This window comes from Vulpes vulpes, chromosome 12 (assembly GCF_048418805.1).
Source record: "Vulpes vulpes isolate BD-2025 chromosome 12, VulVul3, whole genome shotgun sequence".
NCBI lineage: Eukaryota > Metazoa > Chordata > Mammalia > Carnivora > Canidae > Vulpes > Vulpes vulpes.
In genome coordinates, this window is record NC_132791.1 from 131796829 (window position 1) to 131819649 (window position 22821).

The window sequence follows — 22821 nt, forward strand, 5'->3', positions numbered from 1 at the left end:
CATCACTTATCTAGCACTTAGATTTTCCCTTTTGCTCCATAAGACTAATTTACAATTACTTGGTGAGAACCAGGATCCATCCAAACAAGATCCCCACACTATATTTGGTCAATATGGCTCTTTAATTTCTAGGTCCCTGAGCTGTTTTCTTTTCTTATCACTTATTTGTTGAAACCAAGACATCTTTCCTATAGAATTTACTTCTGGATTTTACAAGTGTATCCTCTCATGGAGTCTTTGAACATGATCTTCTGTACCTTGTATTTCCTATAAATTGGCAGACCTAAGGGCTTAATCAGATTCAGAATCGAGTTTTTTTGCAAGACAGTTTCACAGGGGGTGCCACTACATCACGTCAGGAAGACCATGTCCTGGCTGGTCCCTGTTTATGATCTGTACAGAAGCCACCCTCTTCAACCTACTAGCTGCAGTTGTTGTTATAGATCATTACCTATAGCTATTTAATTAGGCTTCAAAATGGCAATACTCTAATTTCTTTCATATTTTTATTAGTTGTGATACTGATTCACCTACCCAGAATACCTGATTCCTTACTCTTGCCCTCAGAGGGGGCTGGTTCCATGTCTTCCAAGGTGACTGTTAAAGTGTTTTGCTGTTACTGCTGCTGCTGCTGTCATTGGCTTTAGTATTATGAAATCTGTTTCAATCCATAATTAGTACTCATTTCATCCACCCAAACTGTCCCACTGAGCAATCTGTCCAATGGGAACCCTGCCCAGTGATAAAGTTGCCTGCCCATTGACCTCTGATAGCTTTCCTGCTTTCTGTACACAAGACAGGATGTTCCCAACATTGCCAATCTCAGACAAATCAGTCATTTCTCTGTGGAGCCCTGTTTCCATTTAGTGAGAACCAGTAAATAAATGTGTTACCACACCCTGTGGGCCTTTCTCCTGAAATCTCCTGTCCTTTGTCTCCCTGTTGCTCCACTGTTGACAAAAAGACCAACTGCCTGTCCAACAAAGTTCTGTGTGACTATCTGCCTGCATCCAAGACATCTAACTCACCACAGATTTAAGAAAAAAAAATGCGTGGGAGGCAGGCACAACTCAGGGGAGAGGATGATATAACTTTAAAGAAACAACTAACAGACTGAGCATACCAATGTCAAAGAGCAAACTGAATACGCAGACAAATCAGGATTTAAGAACCAAGCACTAGGGGATCCCTGGGTGGCTCAGCGGTTTCACTCCTGCCTTTGGCCCAGGGCGTGATCCTGGAGTCTCAGGATCAAGTCCCGGGTCGGGCTCCTGGCATGGAGCCTGCTTCTCCCTCTGCCTCTCTCTCTCTCTCGCTCTCTATGTCTATCATAAATAAATAAAAATAAATCTTTAAAAAAAAAAAAAAAGAACCAAGCGCTAAGAGTTCAACTGTGGGAAAACCTACCTTTAGAAATTCCCTCCAGTTCAAACAAGTTTTGCTTTACCATATGCATTCATGTGCACAAGAAATAAAAATCAAGCTTCACCTTGAAAACAAAATAATCTGAAAATTTTAGAACAGTTCTGCAAAGTAAATTGACTCATAATTAAAATCTGATATGATGTCCTGTTAGGCCAGACACCCAGAAGGAATCAGATAGGCAGATATGCAAGAAAGCCCCAATCTCCCAATAAGCAACTTAATGTCCATCACTTTGAGGGGAAAAACAGTGTCATTGGGTCTTCTCTGCAATGTTTAGCAAAAGTGATCTAACAACCAAATAATTTTTTTAACCCCAGCCCCAAGCAGATTCTAATGCCCTACAAAGAGTAAATGTGGCACAATTTGATTTTAAACAACAGTGCTGGGCAGCCCAGGTGGCTCAGCGGTTTAGCGCCACCTTCAGCCCAGGGCATGATCCTGGAGACCCAGGATAGAGTCTCACGTGAGGCTCCCTGCATGGAGCCTGCCTCTCCCTCTGCCTGTGTGTGTGTCTGCCTCTCTGTGTCTCTCATGAATAAATAAATAAAATCTTTTAAAAATAGATTAAATAAATAAATAAACAAACAAACAACAGTGTTTGGGACGCCTGCGTGGTTCAGCAGTTGGGCGTCTGCCTTAGGCCCAGGGTGTGATCCTGGGATGTTGGATCTTTAAAAAAAATAAATATATAAATAAATAAACAAACAACAGTATTTTACTTTCATTAATGAACACTTTTTTTTTTAATTTTATTTATTTATTCATGAGAGACACAGACTGAGAGAGAGAGGCAGAGACACAGGCAGAGGGAGAAGCAGGCTCCCTGTGAGAAGCCTGATGCAGGACTTGATCCCAGGACCCCAGGATCATGCCCTGAGCCAAAGCCAGACGCTCAACCAGTAAGCCACCCAGGCGTCCCAAATGAAGACTTTTTAAAATTCAACAGTCCTGGCTTATTTCTGACAATTGTAAATATTTCATAAATATTACTTTCAGTGATCCCTTAAAAAATAGCTAAAAAAATTAAACACATAGAAAATAGAGCTTCAACAATACCACAAAAAAATCACTTCTAGCAGTCACAGCAAAAAGCCAACTACTGCATTTATTCTGGAATTATTTTTAGTCATAGTACCAACAGACATTTGGTAAAGAACTGCTGTTACCGAAAACATTTCACTCAATAAACGTTTACTAACTTACTAAGAACTGTTTACTCCCCTAATAGTCACCTATTACCCAATTCTCATCTTACAAGAGATCTCTTGTTGATCTGCAGAGCATGAAATCAGAGACTGCTTCAGTATGCAGGATCCACAAGTAAAAATAGAACAGACTCCAGAGACTCAAATTGAGAATGGGGAGGAAAAACACAGCACACCATACTTAAAAAAATAACCTAGGGTACTATTCAAAAATCCAAAAAAGGATGGTATTTCTCATAATTTAAACACAAATAATTCAAGACTGCACTTTTCAAACTAGTTTTACATCAGGACTGCTAAGAGGACAGTAACAATATAGTATTCAGAATTACTATGCAACTTATGATCTATCCTCTTTATAGAAATGACCATACTTGCCCTAAAATACAAATATCATCTACTGTCATTAATGTGAAGACCAATAGTAATTCTCATCTTAAGGTATATTTTCTAGCTAATTAAAGAAGGCTTTACATGTAGATCACACTTTATACTGACCCAACGAACATAAAATATTAATGCTAATCAAGAATAAGTATAAGCTAAAATAATCCTAAATATATAGATCGGATACTCAAACAGTTTTCATGGTCCCTCAAAGTAGATAAGACACTGCACTCTCATCTACACAGCTTACACTTTCAGAAGGAGTCAAGAAAAGAGGAATGAACGGAGAAAAGGAATAAAGATGCCTGAGAAAGGGTACTAATGAAGAAGCAACCACAACTGCAGAAATTCAATAAAGCCTGCGAGGGGTGCCTGGGTGGCTCCAGCGTTGGTTGAGCGTGAGCACTGGACTCTTGGTTTCAGCTCAGGTCATGAGTCAGCTAAGGTCATGATCTCCAGGTCAGGAGATTGATCTCCGTGATGAGCCCCTGCTGGGCGTGGAGTTTGCTTAAGGTTCTCTCTCTCCCCTTCTGTCCCTCCTCGATCTCTCCCTCTCTTAAAAAAAATAAATAAATAAAGACTGCCTAGTTCTAACATAATCTGCAAAGGAGTTCCCTTTAAAACCATCTTTACAGAGATTTAAATTTAGCAGCAACTTGAACAATGCCATCCATTTAACCTAGGTTTACTGAGTGCTCAATATATGTCAAGCAGTGACTACACAGTGCACTAGGAACAGAATGGAGCTGTCAGCGACACTGTCAGACACCAGGGGAAGAATACATTTCTTGGCCCCCTTGTGGTTAGAGAGGCACCATGTGATGAGATCTAGTCCGTGACTTGTAAGTGAAAGTGCCTCCATTCACTTCTGGCCAGAGCTTTTATTGGTTGAACAGAGCCTCCAGATAAACAGTGCTTTTCTCTGGCAATGTTTGAGATGGTGGCTGCACTGTCACAGAGCAACCTCAGTGAGCAGAGACCTCTGGGGTCTTCAGGGGTATGTCTGTGTGTGTGTGCGCGCATACGTGTTTAACCACAACATAACCTAGCCCATTCTAACATAAAGAGTGATCAATATAGATCTCCTTTTTCAGAAGTTGCCTACTGCCAAGCTAGGTCTCCCTGACCTCATACTGGAAATGGTTTTAAAAACAAATAACTACTATCTGCTATTTTAGCAAATTTTCTGCACAATTGTAGAAAGCTTTCTAAATCCTGATTTTATCAACTAACCTAATGGTCATTCGATTTCTGTGATTCCTATAAACTTAGTATATACAGTCATGTCTTCACCCAGTGATTATTTCTTGGAACTTGATCGATCAAGTTCAGGAACCCTGACACAAACCAGTAGACTGTCCATCAAGACTAATATGAACCAATCAACCACCACTACAGTTATAACTGTTCAAATGTACATGCATCCAGTCTTCCACTGGCTACCAGGAACTATTCTGTCAAGTCTTAATAGAATCTAGCGGCTTATATGAAAAAGGAAGTATGATCCGAAAGTCACTACTAGGGCAGCCCAGGTGGCTCGGCGGTTTAGTGCCACCTTCAGCCCAGGGTGTGATCCTGGAGACCCAGGATCAAGTCCCACATCCAGCTCCTTGCAGGGAGCCTGCTTCTCCCTCTGCCTGTGTGTCTCTGCCCCTCTCTCTCTTTCTCTCTGTGTCTTTCATGAAAAAATAAATATTTTTTTTAAAAAAGTCACAACTAAACACCACTAAGATTAAAAAATATATTTTTTAATGATTAAAGAGTTATTTGCATTGCTAACAGAAAGAATTAATTTCTCCTCCAGGTCCCCTTAAAAAGGACACTGAAATGCAACATCTTCGTTAACAGCCAGATGAGTGTCACTGGAGGACTGCTGACAGCATTCCTCCCCTGGTTGGGGACAGCAGGGACAGCATCCAAAGTACAGTTCAGTCAAGACCTCTCTATACAGGTAGGTGCACAGCTTTCTGCACTCTGAAGGAGCACATCAAAGTACCTGGGGGATGAGACCGGGGTAGCAGGTAGGTGGTTTCAAAACCCTATGAGAAACTAATTAAAGGGAGCAATCCTTCCTTCCCTTCACCAAATGCACAATTTTGAATACAATTTCAAGGGATTCCAGACTACAATGTCCATCCAAGACCTCCAGAAGGGATGGACTGCAGAGCCTTCGATCAATCCTCAAAAAATTTAACACCGGCAGAGCTGAATACGGTAGCAACAGACCTCTGACTGCATCACTGGCCAAATACCTCGAGTGCGGTTACTTACACTCAACGTGGACTCCTCAGAATAACCCTGGTGTGGAGCAAAATGTCCTTTCTGACCAAGAAGATGGTCCCAGCAGTCACTTAAAACGGCTTAACACTTCCCCAACAGCCATCATCATCCCCAACCTCTCGGGACCTCTTTCAGTGTGCCCAAATGTCCTGACCTTTTCAAAGGTCTAGCTAGTACCTATTAATTATTCTTTAGTCTTAACTTAGTTATCACTTCCATAATGATGTTCCCCCCAACTCCTCCTGCTGTATGATCCCCACATTTCATGGCAATTACAAATGTGACTGTCCTCCCTGCCCCGGGGGAGGGACATTTCTCCAGGGTCTTCCAAGCCCAATAGCACAGCTGACCCTAAACAACATAGGTTTGAACTGTGCAGGTCCACTTATGCATGAATTTTTTTTCCAATAAATATATTTGGGGAGTTTTTTGGAAATTTGGAGAAATACAGTTCTGTACATGTATTTTCTCTTATGACTTTTCTTAGTAACATTTTCTTTAGCTTACTCTGTTGTCAGGATATAGTATGTAACACACATAACATACAAAATATGTGTTAATCGACTGTTTACAGTACTGGTAAGGCTTCCAGTTAACAATAGGCTATTACTAGCTAAGTTTTTTTTTTTTTTTTCACTAGCTAAGTTTTGAGGAAGTCAAAGTCACACACAGAGATTTTCAACTGTGCAGGGGTGTGCAGGGGGTGGACACCCCTAACCCCTACATTGTTCAAGGGTCAACATTCAAAAATTTACCTGAAGAACAAGACTACCTCTGGTGAAAAGCAAATTCACCTAAGAAATTTTATAATCTCCTGTCTGATACACAACTGAGCACATTTCTTTTCAATATACTATGGCTCAGGTACCTGGTTGAGAACACGGTCGAAGCAATTAAATCTAAATGCCACCTCAAACATTTCAAAATAATAAAGCATTCAGACAATGTCTGGCTTTGAGCAGTTACTTTCTGCTGTACTCTCCAACCTACACTATTTGTAGAACATGCACCCAGGGACTGAAAGAAACAACTGGTAATTAAGTGGCATGGCCAGCTAGTTAGTCAGTTATTTAGTTACTTATACCACTCTTAGATAATATATCTTCATCATGAGGCTGCCTTCCCATTCTCCATAGCAAAAATGTTGCCATGTAGTTCACTCAAAAGTGGTATCAGATCATGAGGAATCATCAGATCATGGAGGACCCCGGCCAGCTAGTTAGTCAGTTATTTAGTTACTTATACCACTCTTAGATAATATATCTTCATCATGAGGCTGCCTTCCCATTCTCCATAGCAAAAATGTTTCCATGTAGTTCACTCAAAAGTGGTATCAGATCATGAGGAATCATCAGATCATGGAGGACCCATCAAAAAAGGACACTGGGCAGACATTCATTTCTTTCTACTCCAATGTTAATTATTATTTGACCCATGAAGAAGTCGTCTCCCAAGGGCCCTAAAAACGACCAACATGGTAAATTAAAGTGTATCAGTCAAGGGATCCCTGGGTGGCGCAGCGGTTTAGCGCCTGCCTTTGGCCCAGGGCACGATCCTGGAGACCCAGGATCGAGTCCCACGTCGGGCTCCCGGTGCATGGAGCCTGCTTCTCCCTCTGCCTGTGACTCTGCCTCTCTCTCTGCCTCTCTCTCTCTCTCTCTCTCTGTGTGTGACTATCCTAAATAAATAAAAAAATTTTTAAAAAGTGTATCAGTCAAAGCTCAGGGCAGAAAACAGAAAATGGATATGTTTTAAGGAGAAAGAATTCAGCGAGGAACTGGGTGCTTACAACATTACTAGAAAGGCTAAAAGAAGGAGTTAAGAGAAAAAGCTCCAGGAAGACCACCAGAGAAATGCAAAACTGACCTACCCCCAGCCCTGGAGCTAAGAGTTCAAGAAGAGAGTACAGCAAGTGCTACCTGGATTCCGAAAAATGAATCAAGGAGAAATTACCACAATACTTACATGCAACACTGTACTGCAGATCACAGCCAGCGTGATAAGAAAAATAAATAAAAGACACACAAATCAGACAAGTAAAAATGGGTTGATTTGCAAACAACTGTATATGCAGAAATACCTACAGAAAATATAAAAACAGTAACTCAATTTAGGATGGCTGCACAAGGCAAGGTCAAAATACAAAAGCCTTTTTTTTCTTTTTTTGAGAGAGCAAGAGATCCTGTGATAGGGATAGGGGAAGGGAGGTGAACGCAGAGAAGGAAAGAGAATCTTAGGTAGACTCCATGCCCAGCACAGAGCCCGAGGCAAAGCTCTAGCTCAGACCCCCTGAGATCATGACCTGAGCCTAAATCAAGAGTCACATGCTTCACCAACTGAGCCACTCAGATGTCCCTGTTTTATTTCTATATATAAGACATGAATAATTGAAAAATAAAACTGTATATGAGGGATGCCTAGGTGGCTCAGCAGTCTAGCACCTGCCTTCGGCCCAGGGCGTGATCCCGGGGTCCAGGGATCCAGCCCTGTGTCGGGCTCCCCGCAGGGAGCCTGCTTCTCCCTCTGCCTGTGTCTCTGCCTCTCTCTGTCTCTCATGAATAAATAAATACATCTTAAAAAAAAAACTGTAGATGATATAATTTACGGCAACATTAAAAAAAAAACATGAAATACTGATTGATACATTCAATAAAGCAGGTATAAGATCTACACACGGAAAACAACAAACTTTGCTAAAATATAAAAGACCTAAATAAATGGCCAGGTATGTCATGTTCACAGGATGGAAGACTCAAACTGTTACGATGTTAGTTCTCCTCAAATTAATCTAGATGTTTGCTTTAATTCCACTCAAAATCACAGCAGGCTTCTTTTAAGATTATTTATTTAAGAGGAGAGAGAGAGAGAGTGTGCGCGCACACACACACACACACACACACACACACACACACACACGGGGGAGGGGTAGAGGGAGAAGCAGGGAGCCTTATGTGGAGCTGGATCCTGAGACCCTGAGATCATGACCTGAGCTGCAGGCAGACGCTTCACCAACTGAGCCACTCAGGCGTCTCTTTGTGAAAATCATTAAGCTGACCTGAAAAGACCTCAACATGCCAAAATAATCTTTAAAAAGAAAAGCAAAGTTGGAAGACTTCCACCACATAATTTCAAAACTTACTATACAACAATATTCAAGAAACTATGGTAGCGCCGAAGGACAGGCACACAGATCCACGTAACAGAATACCAAGTCCCCAAAGAGACCTGCACCAGAGTCCCGTAAAGAGATTTTCAACAAAAGTTCGAAGATAATTCAGAGCAAAAGGATAGTGTTTTCAACAAATGATGCTGGAACAACAGATGTAATACGCTACAGCAGAGATCAACCTTAACAAAAATATGCTAAGTGAAAGAAGCCATGCATAGGTCTCATTTACACGAAATGTCCAGAAAGGAAAGTTCACAGGGACAAGAAGCAAATCAGTAGTTGACTGGGGCTGGGAAGCTGACCACTCACGGGCACAAGGTTTCTTTCTGTGGTGGTGGAAAGGTCCTAAAATTATATTGTAATGATGATTGCAACTCTAAATGTACTAAAAGTACAGAATTATACTTACACCAAGAAGATTTTATGGCATACAAAATATACCTCAATAAATCTGTTTAAAAAATAAACTTCTAGGGGGAAAAAGAAGTTGTTCTTGAAAATTAGACTATTGCCAAATGAAAAACTAAGTGTTTTTACTTAATTTACTTTAAATACTATTGCCAAACTAAATGACAAAACCATATCAGTAACATGGAGGACAGAGTAGAGAAAATCTCCAAAATATTTTAACTAGGGACGCCTGGGTGGCTCAGTGGTTGAGCATCTGCCTTCAGCTCAGGGCGTGATCCCGGAGTCCTGGGGTCAAGTCCCACGTCGGGCTCCCTGCATGGAGCCTGCTTCTCCCTCTGCCTGTGTCTCTGCCTCTCTCTCTCTGTCTCTCATGAATAAATAAATAAAATCTTTAAAAAAAAAACAAAAAACAAAATATTTTAACTAAATAAAGACAGAAAAATGGACAACATGAAAATAAAAAGGCAAAGAGATTAGGGACCTCCAACACCTGACTAGCAGAAGTTCCAAAGTTCTGCTGGAGGACAGGAAAGATGCCCATGAGCTCTCAATTCCCTTCTGAAGAATGGAGAAAGGAGGGGCAGATGAGAGACTTGCTTTTCATTCTATTCTCTTTGATAAAACTCACATTTTATGCCGTGATATGCAATACCTTTATAATTTAAAGAATTGTTTCACTAACAACTGAATTATGTTTTAGCCATACAGTGGAATACTGTGTCGTTCTCTATGTGCAAATACATAAAGATGACTACACTAGGGATGCCTGGGTGGCTCACTTGGGTAACTGCCTGACTCTCAATTTTGGCTCCATTGGTGACCTCAGGGTTGCCACCTCAAGCCCTGGGTCCAGCTCTGCACTGGGCAGTAAGTCTGGATGGGATTCTCTCTCTCCCTCTACCCCCCACCCCACCACACACTCCCACACATATGCCCTCTCTCTAAAATAAACCAATCTTCAAAAAAAAGTCTTCTTCCCCTCCCCTCTCTTCCCTCTCTCAAAAAACAAAAAAACCCAACAATAAAAAAAGATGGCTATACTATATTAAGTGAAACACCAAGATTAAGAACAATGCATTAAGATGGTATGTTTCCAAAATAAAATGTGGGGTAGAGCAACTTTAGAAGACAATCTGGCAGATTTTTTTTTTTTCTTTTTGAACTTGTGTTTTATTTTTCTTTAATCCATTTTTTTTTTTATATTTTTCACTGGAGTTCGACTTGCCAACAGCATAACAACCCGTGCTCATCCCATCAAGTGCCCCCCTCAGTGCCCGTCACCCAGTCACCTCCTCCCCTTCCACTACCCCTTGTTCATCTCCCAGAGTTAGGAAGTCTCTCATGTTCTGTCTCCCTCTCTGATTTTTCCCACTCATTTTCTCTCCTTTCCCCTATAATCCCTTTCACTACTTTTTACATTCCCCATATGAATGAAACCATGTGATGATTGTCCTTCTCTGATTGACTTACTTCACTCAGCATAATACCCTCCAGTTAACTTGGCAGTTTCTTATCAAGTTAAATTGTCTTTCCATACAATCAGCAATCATACTCCTAGGCATCTATACAAGTGAACTGAAAATGTAGGTTCACACAAAAACCTGTAGACAAATGCTTGCAGCACCTTTATTCATAGTCACTAAAACTGGAAAACACCAAGATACCAAGACAGCCCTCAACATGAGAATGGATAAGCAAACCGCGGTCCAGTGGAATGTACAAAGTAGAAAGGTGTGTGTGTGTGTGTATATATAAACACATATATACATATACATATACATATACATATACATATATATATATATATATAGGAATGCGACTCTGTGATGAAAAGGAATAGGCTACAGATCCATGCAGCAACGTGGATGAAACTTAAATACATACTGCTCAGTGAAAGAAGGCAGACCCTAAAGCCACATATGATATTCCGGAAAAGGCAAAACCACCAAGGATGAAACAGATCTGTGGTTGCCAAGACTAGTGGAGGGCAGTGACCAACCATAGGGGGCACATACAGGGGAACTCTAGGTCATAAAACTATTTCCAGGGTCCTGAAGTGGTGGATATGTGACTTTATGCACTTGTCAAACCCACTCAAACAATGAACTGTGAGGTATGCAGAATAAATTTCAAAAATCAACAAGGATCCTCTGACAAATGACTATCAGAAATGCTGACAAAACCCCACTGAAGGGACGGCTGGGAAAAGGAGCAGACCTAAATAACACTGGACATCAATGTCCTGACTACAAACTGGAAAGATGAGAAGAAAAAGAATGTGCATAAGCCTATACTCTAGTTGTCAATCTGTTTCCCACAAGGGTATGGTTAGCAATTCTGGAACTGCTTTCAAATGAGTGGTGGGAGCTGCATTTCTCAGGGTCAGGAAAACAAGGGACCCCTGACCCTTTATCAAAGTGAGCCACATCAGTAGGAAACCAGGTGTAGATAGAGAGGACCACAGAAACACTGTATATACACACAGGGTGACCGCTCGCACACAGTGCCCACCTCCTCCTAATGCAATGACGCTCCAGAAGCAACAAAGCACTGCCAACGCCCAGACCTTGCTTTCTAGAGCCCACATCTCACATTCTTGGAAAAACAGCAGATTCTAGGGCTGGGTGAGAGAAAATACAAGACAGGTCTGATACATTCTACAGTCATCAGAGAAGAAGGAAGTGCTCAAAAATTAAAAGGACAAGCACATGTCAGAGGAATACCAGACAACCTGAAAGACCTCTCAATGACCAAAGCTGGAACAATCTGAGAACAAAATAAATGACATAAGAAATAAAACATGTGACAGCTTATTATACATGTCAGTGTGAGCAAGCCACAGTACCCAGGTATTTGATCAAACATTATTCCAGGTGTTTCTGTGAAGGTTGTTTTCAGACAAGACCACAATTTAAATCAGTAAACTCTGAGTAAAGCTGATTATCCTCCATAATGTGAATGGGCCTCATCCAATCAGCTGAAGGTCCTAATTTTTCAAAAGACTAACCTCGCTCTAAGAGAAAATTCTGCCAGCACACTGCATCTGGAGTTGAACTGCAACATCCTCTCTCCCCTAGAACACCAGGCTACCCTGCATATATTGGACTTGCCAGCCTCTACAATCATACACCATGATATATATATGTATTTACCTCCATCCTATCAGTTGTGTTTCTCTGGAGAACCCTACTAATATAGATTGCAACCCAAAGTATACAATAAAATATCCAAGTCTGTAGGGTGCCTGGCTGGCTCAGTCAGTAGAGCCTGCCAACTCTTCATCTCAGGGTCATGAGTTCAAGCCCCACGTTGGGCATGGAGCCAACCTAAAATTTAAAAAAATACACACCAGTCTATACACAATACAACATTGAATTAACAAACAGGGGAGAAGTGAAAAGTCCTCCTTACAGAAAAATTCCAAATAATGTTAAGTAAATATTCTCCCCAACAGGAGGTGGGAGGCCTACTCCCTCCTTCCCATGAGTGTGGGCTGGTCTTAGTAGTTTACAATGAAAAGGGTAGGAAAGGGGGAAACGAAGTTACAGTGGAAAACCCAACCAACACTGCCTTACCCAAGTGACCAAGGATCACGCAAGCAATGCTGTCATGTGGTTATCGCAAGTAATGAGTCCAATGTAATAACAAGGACACTTCACCTCTGCAGTATTCTTTCTGAAAACCTGTAACCCCAGTCTAATCATGAGAAAAACATTAGACAAACCCAATTTGAGGAACATTCTACAATGTACCTAACCAGTATTCTCAAAACTGTAAAAGCCATGAAAAACAAGAAAACTCTGAGAATAGAAGCCTAGGAAGCCATGCCAACCAGACACGACGTGAGGTCCTGGATGGACTCCTGGAACAGAGACAGACAGCAGGTAGAAACTGTGAAAATCTGAGGTAAGAACTTGAGTTAATAATAATGTGTAAGTACTGGTTCATTAACTGTAACAAACATACCATACTAATATAAGATGTTAGCGAGAAACCTGGTACATATATAAGAACTCTCCGTACTATCTTTGCAATTTTTCTACAAATCTAAAACTCTTCCTAAAATTAACGGTTTAAAACAAGAGAAAAAAAGCTTATAACAGTGGTATAGCTTCCCCAGCAGCCACACGCCAGATGCCTTAGACCCCGAAGAGAGCAGCAGGAAGCAGAGCTCTCACCCAGGCCACTGCTGCACCTGTGAGAGTTAAATATAAACCAAGTTGGATGACAGTTTTGTTCTGTTTCCACCAAGCAAATGCTAAGGGAGAAGCAGCAGCAAGGGTATAACCCTAAGGGAGAGATGTACAAACAACCGGAGAAGACGCTGAAAAATACAGTGTTTCTCAGGGGAACTAGCACGCCATAAATGTTCACAGCATTTTGAAAAATGATGTTAGCACATCCTAAAGTCCTAGACTTCTAATGATGACAATATAAACCGCCCTATGCACTGCTAAATAAAAATATATGTTCTCCTCTACTTACTGGGGGGGGGGGGGTCAAAGAATATTAAAGCAAAGTCTCAGAATAACACCCCTCTCTATATAAGCCTTTAAAGGATATTTTAGTTTTAGAATCCTCCAATGAAGAAGATGACAAATAAACCCAAACATCAGGTGAGGCCATGAGCAATAGTAATGCGCCTTTTGAAAGATACAAAGTTTAACACACAGCATGCTATCATGTAAAAAAGCAGCAGTCTTATTAAAAAGGTGACCTGGGTTTGAAACCTACTGCTGCATTTACTTGCTAAATGAATTTGTAAAATCAACTTCTTGATCTTGGGCTCATTTTCTTAAACAGTATCAAGTATGTAAAAGGAACTTCAAAGAACTTAACTCCAAAGAGTATGATTTCCACTAAAATTCTTAACACTAAAGGTCCTTCCTTCCAGAATTTCAGTTTACTAAAAAGGCAAAATATAACAAAAAGAAAAATAATTACATTAACAGAAACTTCAAAGGGATGGCTGATATTTCTATCACAAGTTTTCTTTTCCAAATCTACAATAATCATGTTCATTTGTCATTACTAAAGTTCTTTTAAAACATACATATGACATCTTCCTGTAGAATCTTGATTTAGGTTGCCTAAGATTTAAATACATCTGACTCACCATCAAAAAAAAAAAAGTAAGAAAATAAAAGAAACATATGACCCTCAAAGACATCCTAGGACTTAAGTAATAAAGGGATAATTCAATCAACTCATTTTATATTCTCTACGTACATCTAATTTAAATACTGCTAAAGACAGTCTCACAGATTAATGAAGTCGGGGGATCCCTGTGTGGCTCAGTGGTTTAGCGCCTGCCTTCAGCCCAGGGCCTGATCCTGGAGTCCCGGGATCGAGTTCCATGTTGGGCTCCCTGCATGGAGCCTGCTTCTCCTTCTGCCTGTGTCTCTGCCTCTCTCTCTCTCATGAATAAAAAAAATCTTAAAAAAAAAAAAAAAGAGAGAGAGAGAGAGAGAGATTAATGAAGTCTAGTTGTCTTTGTTTTGCTATTGTGAATAAGTCAAACCTAGTTTCCTCTTCTGGAAAAATGTGGTCAGCCACCTGGGTAGAAAGTCTAAGGTAGCTAAGGTAGAGGACCAGAGAGAATCTTTGAAGACATTTAAAAAAAAGAAAAAAAAAAAAAAAAGACAAAAGCTGGGGGGGGGGGGGGACCTTTAATTTTTGTGGCAATTTATAAATTAATGAGTTGAGAAAACTATAGCCATAATAGATAGAACTGTCCATTAAAGAAATTGCTCTGAGATAAAAAATTAGAACCCTGTTGAGAAACAAAGCATTCCAATGAGAGTCATCTGGTCAAAGCTATACTTGTAAAAAGGCCAACAATGTCTATTCTACTGTGGTGAAAGACCTACCTCTAATTATTAACCAATATTTGTCTATAAAACTTTGCCTTCCACACTAGAAAGGGAAGCCAGGGATTGTATCTCGTATCCCTAGGACCAAGCATGGAGAAGAAACTAATGTTTATTAAGTGGAAGTATTCTGTTTTACTTTCTAACTTAAAAGATTCAGTTCACATGTCCTTAAGTCCTCAGGGGGGAAAAAATCGAGTACATTAGTTCTAATGCATTCAATACCCATTTAATGGCTGCCTGCTAAATTTCAGTCACCCTCCTAGGCTTCTGGAATGTCAGTTAACAGGCAAAAATAAGAGTCTCTGTACCCAGTGGGGGAAGGGGGATGAAGAGCACACTTCTGATGGGCACAGAGAAATGTACAGGACTGCTGGGTCACCATATTGTGCACCTGAAACTAATACGACACTCATCTTAATCACACTTGACTAGAAGTCTCCGTCCTCATGGAGAGAGCATGCAGTTTAAATGTCACTCTGCACCCTGCCCAGAGCAGTGATACTCAAAATATGCTCCATTAACAGGTGCACATCTACCAAACCATTACTGCTCAGTGACACATGAACCCAAGGCAAGCATTTAGAAACTCATACAGCAATTTGATAAGTCACTTTATAGGGGCCTAATATCATAAATTATGGGCTGAAATGTATGTCTTTTCAATTTAATTTCTCTAACAGCTCATTTCTATTGTTTTTCTTCTAAGTATTATTACAAAATTAATTAGATTTTTCTTTAAAGCTGGTCTTTCATCACATAAGGACAACACTGTACTCACTTGCCATCCCCACAGCACACAAAACAACAGGTCATCAAATTTGAAGGAATCATGTTACGACATAGCATTGTGTATACACAAATGAACTTCACTCAAGAGATCAGAATATGCTGAAATTATACCCAAATTTGTGTATGAACACTTCTCTCAAGAGAAGGTCTTTAATTCATTAAATTGTCAACTCATTTATAAAAGCACATTCAGGGAAGGAATCAGGCTCCATCAGCAGACAGACCTATTTTTGCCACCCAGCTCCATCAGGGTTAGCTTGGGGAAATTACCAGATGTAATATAAACCTCAACTTCCTTATCTCAAGAAGGTGGTAACATTGACTTCAAAGATTTGCTGTGAGGACTGAATGTGACCACAACTGGAAAGACCTGGGATCAGGAAGAGTATTGTGACAAGCACTCATCGATCTGTTTCCTTCCCATCGCCTCTCTTTTAAATACGTTTATTTATATAACTGTGAGGTGAGCAGGCTTAGGCCCTTTAAAGCATTTTTTTTTAAGATTTTATTTATTCATGAGAGACACACACACACAGAGGCAGAGAGACAGAGGGAGAAGCAGGTTCCACGCAGGGAGCCCGACGTGGGACTCGATCCCAGGACTCCAAGATCACGTCCTGGGCAAAAGGCAGATGCCCAACCTCTGAGCCACCCAGGCGTCCCCCCCTTTTTTTTTTAAGATTTTATTTATTCATGAGAGATACACACAGAGAGAGGCAGAGACACAGACAGAGGGTAAAGCATTTTTAAATTACAAATCGCTGCCATCCCTTGAAAGTTGTGTTCAGACTCTTCATGGAAATCTTCAACAGGCTTATTGGTTGTCTCTCAGAAACACCTATCTGTTGTAATTCTGTCAACTTTCGATTTCAGCCCACCATGTTAATTATTTCTAGTTACTACTTTCTTCACATAATAAACACAAAAACTTCTTTAAAGTATATAACCTAGTATATAACCTTAAAGAGACCAGACATGCTGGTTCTGATGTATCCAGGAAGCCTTCCCAACCCCACAGTCCTCCCCACCCCCAAAGCTAATCACTCCTTCCTTCCACATGCTCACGTGCATACAGCATTAACCTTTTGTTTGCATGTCCATTGACCTCTCTCTACTATGCGCAGCACCTCAAGGTAGAATACCACACCCCCTCTGCATCCCCCAGCTTTTCCCAGTGCAACTCCACACAAGACCTCAATAAATCAACTTTTCTTCTGATCCTCTCTTCCATTTTCCAAATGGCAGCACAAGAAGTTTAGATAAGGATTACTTAAAATTAAGATGGAATTTCTATCTTAAACTATAGATTTCTCTCTCAACTTCCTTTTCCTTGAAAGTGTTAATGTGGCAGTTGTATCATTGCTTAAAACTATGAATAGTAAAACTATGAATAGTAAAAATGGGAGTTCTCTACATGAAAAAAGACTGATAAAAATGCTTTGGCTACCAGTGACATTTTAAAAACTTTTTATTTTTAAGCACAGATCTATAATGGAAAAAATAGTACAGAAAGGCCTCATATACCTAACATCCTGCTATAGTAGATCAAACCAAAGATATTGACATCAATACAATCCACACACTTTATATAGATTTCATCACTCAGTGTGCCTACAGCTCAATGCAATTTTACCACATCTGCATATCTGCAAAGATACAAAACTGTCCCATGGCCACAAAGATTCTTCATGCTACCACCACCCTATATAGCCACACACCACTATCATCCCTAATCCCTGAAAACCACTAGTCCATTCTATATCTCCATAATTGCGTCATTTCGAGAATTCTATACATATATCAAGACCATTCAGTGTGGGAAAGGGCAGTCTCTTCAACAAGTGGTGATGGGAAACCTGGATATCCACGTGCGAAAGACCGAAGTTGAATCCTTATCTTCATCATGTACAAAAATTAACTCAAAATGGATAAAAGATCTAAACATAAGACCTGGAACTATAAAACTATTAGAAGAGTACACAGGAGAAATGCCTGATGACACCAGATTTGGCGATGGTTTCCTGGGTATGACACCAAAAGGACAGGCCACAAAAGCAAAAACAGAGAGCACCAAACTTGAAAATTTTTGTATGCCAAAGGACACGATCAACAGAGTGAAAAGGTAACCTATGGAATGGGAGAATACTTGCAAATAGTATTTATTACCTAATAAAGGGTTAATATCCAGAGTACATAAAGAACTCAAACAACTTAAAAAATAAATAAAATAAAATAGAACTCATACAACTTAACAACAAAAAAAATCAAATAACCTGGTTAAAAATGGGTAAAGGACTTGAATAGACATTTCTCCAAAGATGATGATTCAAGGTCCAATGAGCATATGAAAAGTTGCTCAACATCAGGAATCATCAGAGAAATACAAATCAAAACTATAAGATATCATCTAATGCCCATCAGGATGGCTACAGTCCAGAACAAACAAACATCATGATCCCAGGGTCCTGGGATTGAGTCCTGAATCCAGCTCCCTACTTAGTTGGGAGCAAGCTTCTCCCTCTCTCTCACCCCCACTCATGCCCTCTCAAATAAATAAAATATTTAAAACAAAAACAAACAAAAAGGTAATAATAAGTGTTGGTGAGGATGTGGACAATTTGGAACCCTTGTACCCTTTTGGTGGGAATGTAAAATAGTGCTACCACTAGGGAGAATATGGAGGTTCCCCAAAAACATTAAAAACAGAACTCATAGTAGGCTCATCAACTGTGACACAGGGGCAGCCCCAGTAGTTCAGCGGTTTAGCGCCGCCTTCAGCCCAAGGCCTGATCATGGAGACCCAGGATCGAGTCCCACATCGGGCTCCCTGCATGGAGGCTGCTTCTCCCTATGCCTGTGTCTCTGCCTCTCTCTCTCTCTCACGCATAAATAAAAAGAAAAATCTAAAAAATAAAATTAAAAAACTGTGACACAGGCACTACTCATAGGGGGGTGCAGATAACAGGCAGGAGGTCTAGAACATATGGGGGCAGAGGGGTGTATGAGAAATCTCTGTAGTGTTTGCTCAATTTTGCTGTGACCCTAAAACTGCTCTAAAAATAGTCTATTTTTAAAAACAGAACTACCATATGATCCAGCAATCCCACTTCTGAATTTATAGCCAAACTGAAAGCATGATCTTGAAGAGATATTTGCACACCCATTTTCAAAGCAGCAATAATCACAAGAGCCAAGAGGTGGAAGTGACCCAGATGTATGGATGAGTGGATAAACACCGCGTGGCACACACATACAAAGGAACGTTATTTAGCTTTAAAAGAGAAGGAACTGGGGCACCTGGGTGGCTCAAGGGTTGAGCATCTGCCTTTGGTTCAGGGCATGATCCTGGAGTCCTGGGGTCGAGTCCCGCATCGGGGTCCCCACAGGGAGTCTGCTTCTCCCTCTGCCTGTGTCTCTGCCTCTCTCTTTCTCTGTCTCTCTCATGAATAAGTAAAATCTTAAAAATAAATAAATAAAAATAAAAGGGAATGAACGTCTGTCACAAGCATGGATGACCTTTAGGACATATGCTAGTGAATAAGCCAGTCAAGTCAGAAAAAGACAAATACTGTATGATTTCATTTATAGGAAGTAAAGTTATTAAATTCACAGAAACAGAAAGTAAAACGATGGTTATGAGCAAGGGGCAAGAGGAAAGGGGAAAGGGACAGCTGTGGTTTGATGGATAAACAGTTTCAGTTTTAAAGGTAAAGTTCTAGAGGTCTGTTCACAATGTGAATGTATTTAACACTACTGAACTGTACACTTAAAAACAGTTAAGAAGGGGGCAGCCCCGGTGGCACAGCGGTTTAGCACTGCCTGCAGCCCAGGGTATGATCCTGGAGACCCGGGATTGAGTTCCACGTCGGGCTCCCTGCATGGAGCCTGTTTCTCCCTCTGCCAGTGTCTCTGTGTCTCTGTCTCTGTCTCTGTCTCTCTCTCTGAATAAATAAATAAATCTTAAAAAAAAAAAATAGTTAAGGTCAATTTTGTGTGTTTTTTACCACAATAAAAATAATTTTATGTAAAGGGAATCATACAGCATGTAAACTTTTGAGATTAGCTTTTCTTCATTCAGCAGGAACTCCCTTGAGCTCATCCAAGTGGTCATGTGTATCAGTGGTGTTCATTCATACACATCCAGTTCATCCATGATACCGACGTACCACCATTTATTCACCCACAGAGGGTGTCTGGGTCGTCTGCCAGTTTTCAGCTCTCACTAATAAAGCTACGATGACCATTCAGGTTTTCACAAGGACATAATTTTCATTTCTCTAAAATAAATGCCTGAATGTGCCCTTGATAATAGTCTATACGCTTTTACAAGAAACCACGAACTTTTCCACAGTGGCTGCACTATCTCACACTCCCACCAACAATATAGGAGAGCTCACGTTCCTCTACACCAATGCACAGCATGGTTTAAATGTGCATTTTCCTAATGTCCAATAATGTGGACCATCTTTTCATTTGCTCACGTGCCACCTGAAGTGTCTGTTCACATTTTTCCTCACTTTCTACAAGGACTGTTTTCTTTTCCTGCTGAGTTTGAGAGTTCTTTATATAGTCTACAACTATTCTTTGCCAGATATTTAGTTTACAAATACATTCTTCCAGTTTGTAGCTTGCCTTTTCATTTGTCTTTCACAAACGTAAGTTTTTAATGTTGGTGATGCCCAATTTACCAATATTCCTCTTATTGACTGTGCTTTTGATGCTGTGCACAAAAACCGTTCACCTAGCAACCCATTGTCTTTGAAACTGAAACTCCAATGTAATGTACATTCTTACGTAATGGACATAAGAATAAGAAAATGATAACACACACAGTTAAAATGTGGGCACATTCAAAAGCAAATCCAAACAGTGCTTCTTAACATAAAGGACATTTAGGAAAAAATCCTAAATGTGATTAATTGTTCTTTAAAAGCAATCCTTACAAGATTAAAGCAAAACAACTTTTAAAATTTCTACTGCCAGGTAAAAATATAAATAAGTTATTTATTGTTTAACTTTTCACAGACCCCTAACCACTGGGGGCATGGACAAGAAAGGTGGAGAAAAGTCAAAAGAAGCAGTAGCAGTTTTTCTAAGTTATCAGACATTGACAGAAAGCATAAATAAAAGGAAATTTTCCTCTTACAAAAATTAACTCTCCACATATTTTCTAGAATTTCACATCATAAAGAGAGGTATACATCGCTATGCCAACAACAAAAAATTACTGTATTTTTCCCAGCATTTTCTCAGAGTACCAGAATCCAACACTGGAACAGCACCGATAAAAATTTCTGACATCCTTAAATAAGGCTAATACTACCCTGCACTGGGGGAAAAAAAATATAATGCTGTATTTTAACATGCACATATCTTGGGGATCCCTGGGTGGCTCAGCAGTTTAGCACCTGACTATGGCCCAGGGCGTGATACTGGAATCCCAGGATCGAGTCCCACCATTGGGCTCCTGCATGGAGCCTGCTTCTCCCTCTGCCTGTGTCTCTGCCTCTCTCTCTCTCTCTCTCTCTATCATGAATAAATAAATAAAATCTTAAAAAAAAAAAAACTGCACTGAAGCATCCAAAACCAAATAATCCAAGGGTTGAAACCTTCTTGATAATATAAACAAATACTCCACCTGAGAAAAAGAAATCAAAAGCAGCAATACAGTGACAGTCTCCTACACCATGTACCATACATAACCAAGGCTTCTTAATTATGTACAAAAGTATCACCAAATACAAAGTGTATTAGCATAAAAACTACATAGTAAAACTATATATTCTGGTAGTACATCACAGCAAATGCAGATTATACAAAATACTAGTATCTACAGATTGTAGAATTTAATTTACTTTAACCTTTTAACATGCTCAGCAGCATCTCAGAAAGTGAGGTCATCTGTTACAAAAGACTAAAGTAGTATGTTTCATTCAGTAGTTTATAGAAAATCAAACTACTGTTGCTTATAAAAGAGTTTCATTGCATTATCAAAAATATTCACTGAACAGAAATTATTACTCAAAAATCATTTATTCCCTAATGTTAAGAAAATTCACTTATTCACTGAAATACTAAGACTTTCCCCCAGCTTCAGGGCAACTGGGTGGCTCAGTTGATTAAGTGTCTTCCTTCGGCTCAGGTCATGACCCTGGGATCCTGGGATCCAGCCCTGTGTTGGGCTCCCTGCTCAGTGAGGAGTCTGCTTCTCCCTCTCCCTCTACCCCCCTGATCGCTCTCTCTCAAATAAATAAAATCTTTAAAAAATTATTAAAGACTTCCCCCAGTTTCGCGGAGATACAATTGACATATAACATTATGTACTTTTAAGGCCCACAACATAATGATTTGACATGTATACGCCGCAAAATGAGGCTGCTTTAGATTCTGTGACAACACAGGTCGGATATCCAATTCCTCCACTGCAAGGCACGTAAATTATCCAACACCCCCACCCCATCACAGTATGTTTCACTTACGCTTTTTTTCTTGACAGCATATTCAGTAAAACATGCAGTAGCTCCACTATTTCTATAATAAAGGAATTATTTCTGGATATAAAAATTCCCAGACTGTTAAACAATTAGTGGTATGATGCAATATAAACTTACTTGTAGACTTCCCTGCCATTTCCAGATTTTTAAACATTTTCTTCTATATGAGTTAACAACTATTAAAAATGTTAATAGTTAAGAGGCGCCTTGCTGGCTGAGTTGGTAGAGGCTGAGATTCTTGATCTCAGGATTGTCAGTTTGAGTCTTTTATCTTAAAAAAAAGAAAAAAAAAAAAGATTAACATCTATTAAGGGGGGGGTGCTGAGTGGCTCAGTTGGTTAAGCAACCAACTCTTAATTTTGGCTCAAGTCATGATCTCATAGGCCTAAGATCCACGTATCAACCTCTGCCTCGAGTGTGAGGAGAGTCGGTTTCTCTCCTCCTCTCTCCCTGTTCCTCCCAACACTCGTGTGTGCGCTGGAGCTCTCTCTCTGAAATAAATAAATAAAATCTTAAAAAATACATCTATTAAGGAGCACCTGGGTGCCTCAGTCAGTTAAATGTCTGACTCCTGATTTCAGCTCAGGTCTTGATCTTGGGGTTGAGTTCAAGCCCTGTGCTGAGCTCTACACTGGGCATGGGGCCTACTTAAAAAATATATTTGTGTGTATATGTGTATATATGTGTGTGTATAGATATATATGTGTGTATATACATAAGTATACATACATATGCATCTATGTGTATATGTATACACAGAGAGAGAGAGAGAGAGAAAATTACGTTTA

At 40.1% G+C, this 22821-nt stretch overlaps 1 protein-coding gene across 1 annotated transcript in view; it reads right to left on the minus strand.

Annotated features, from left to right (window-relative positions):
• Positions 1 to 22821, minus strand: part of UBE2G1 (ubiquitin conjugating enzyme E2 G1) — a 101756-nt gene that overhangs the window by 73374 nt on the left and 5561 nt on the right. The gene's annotated exons all lie outside the window — the stretch shown is intronic.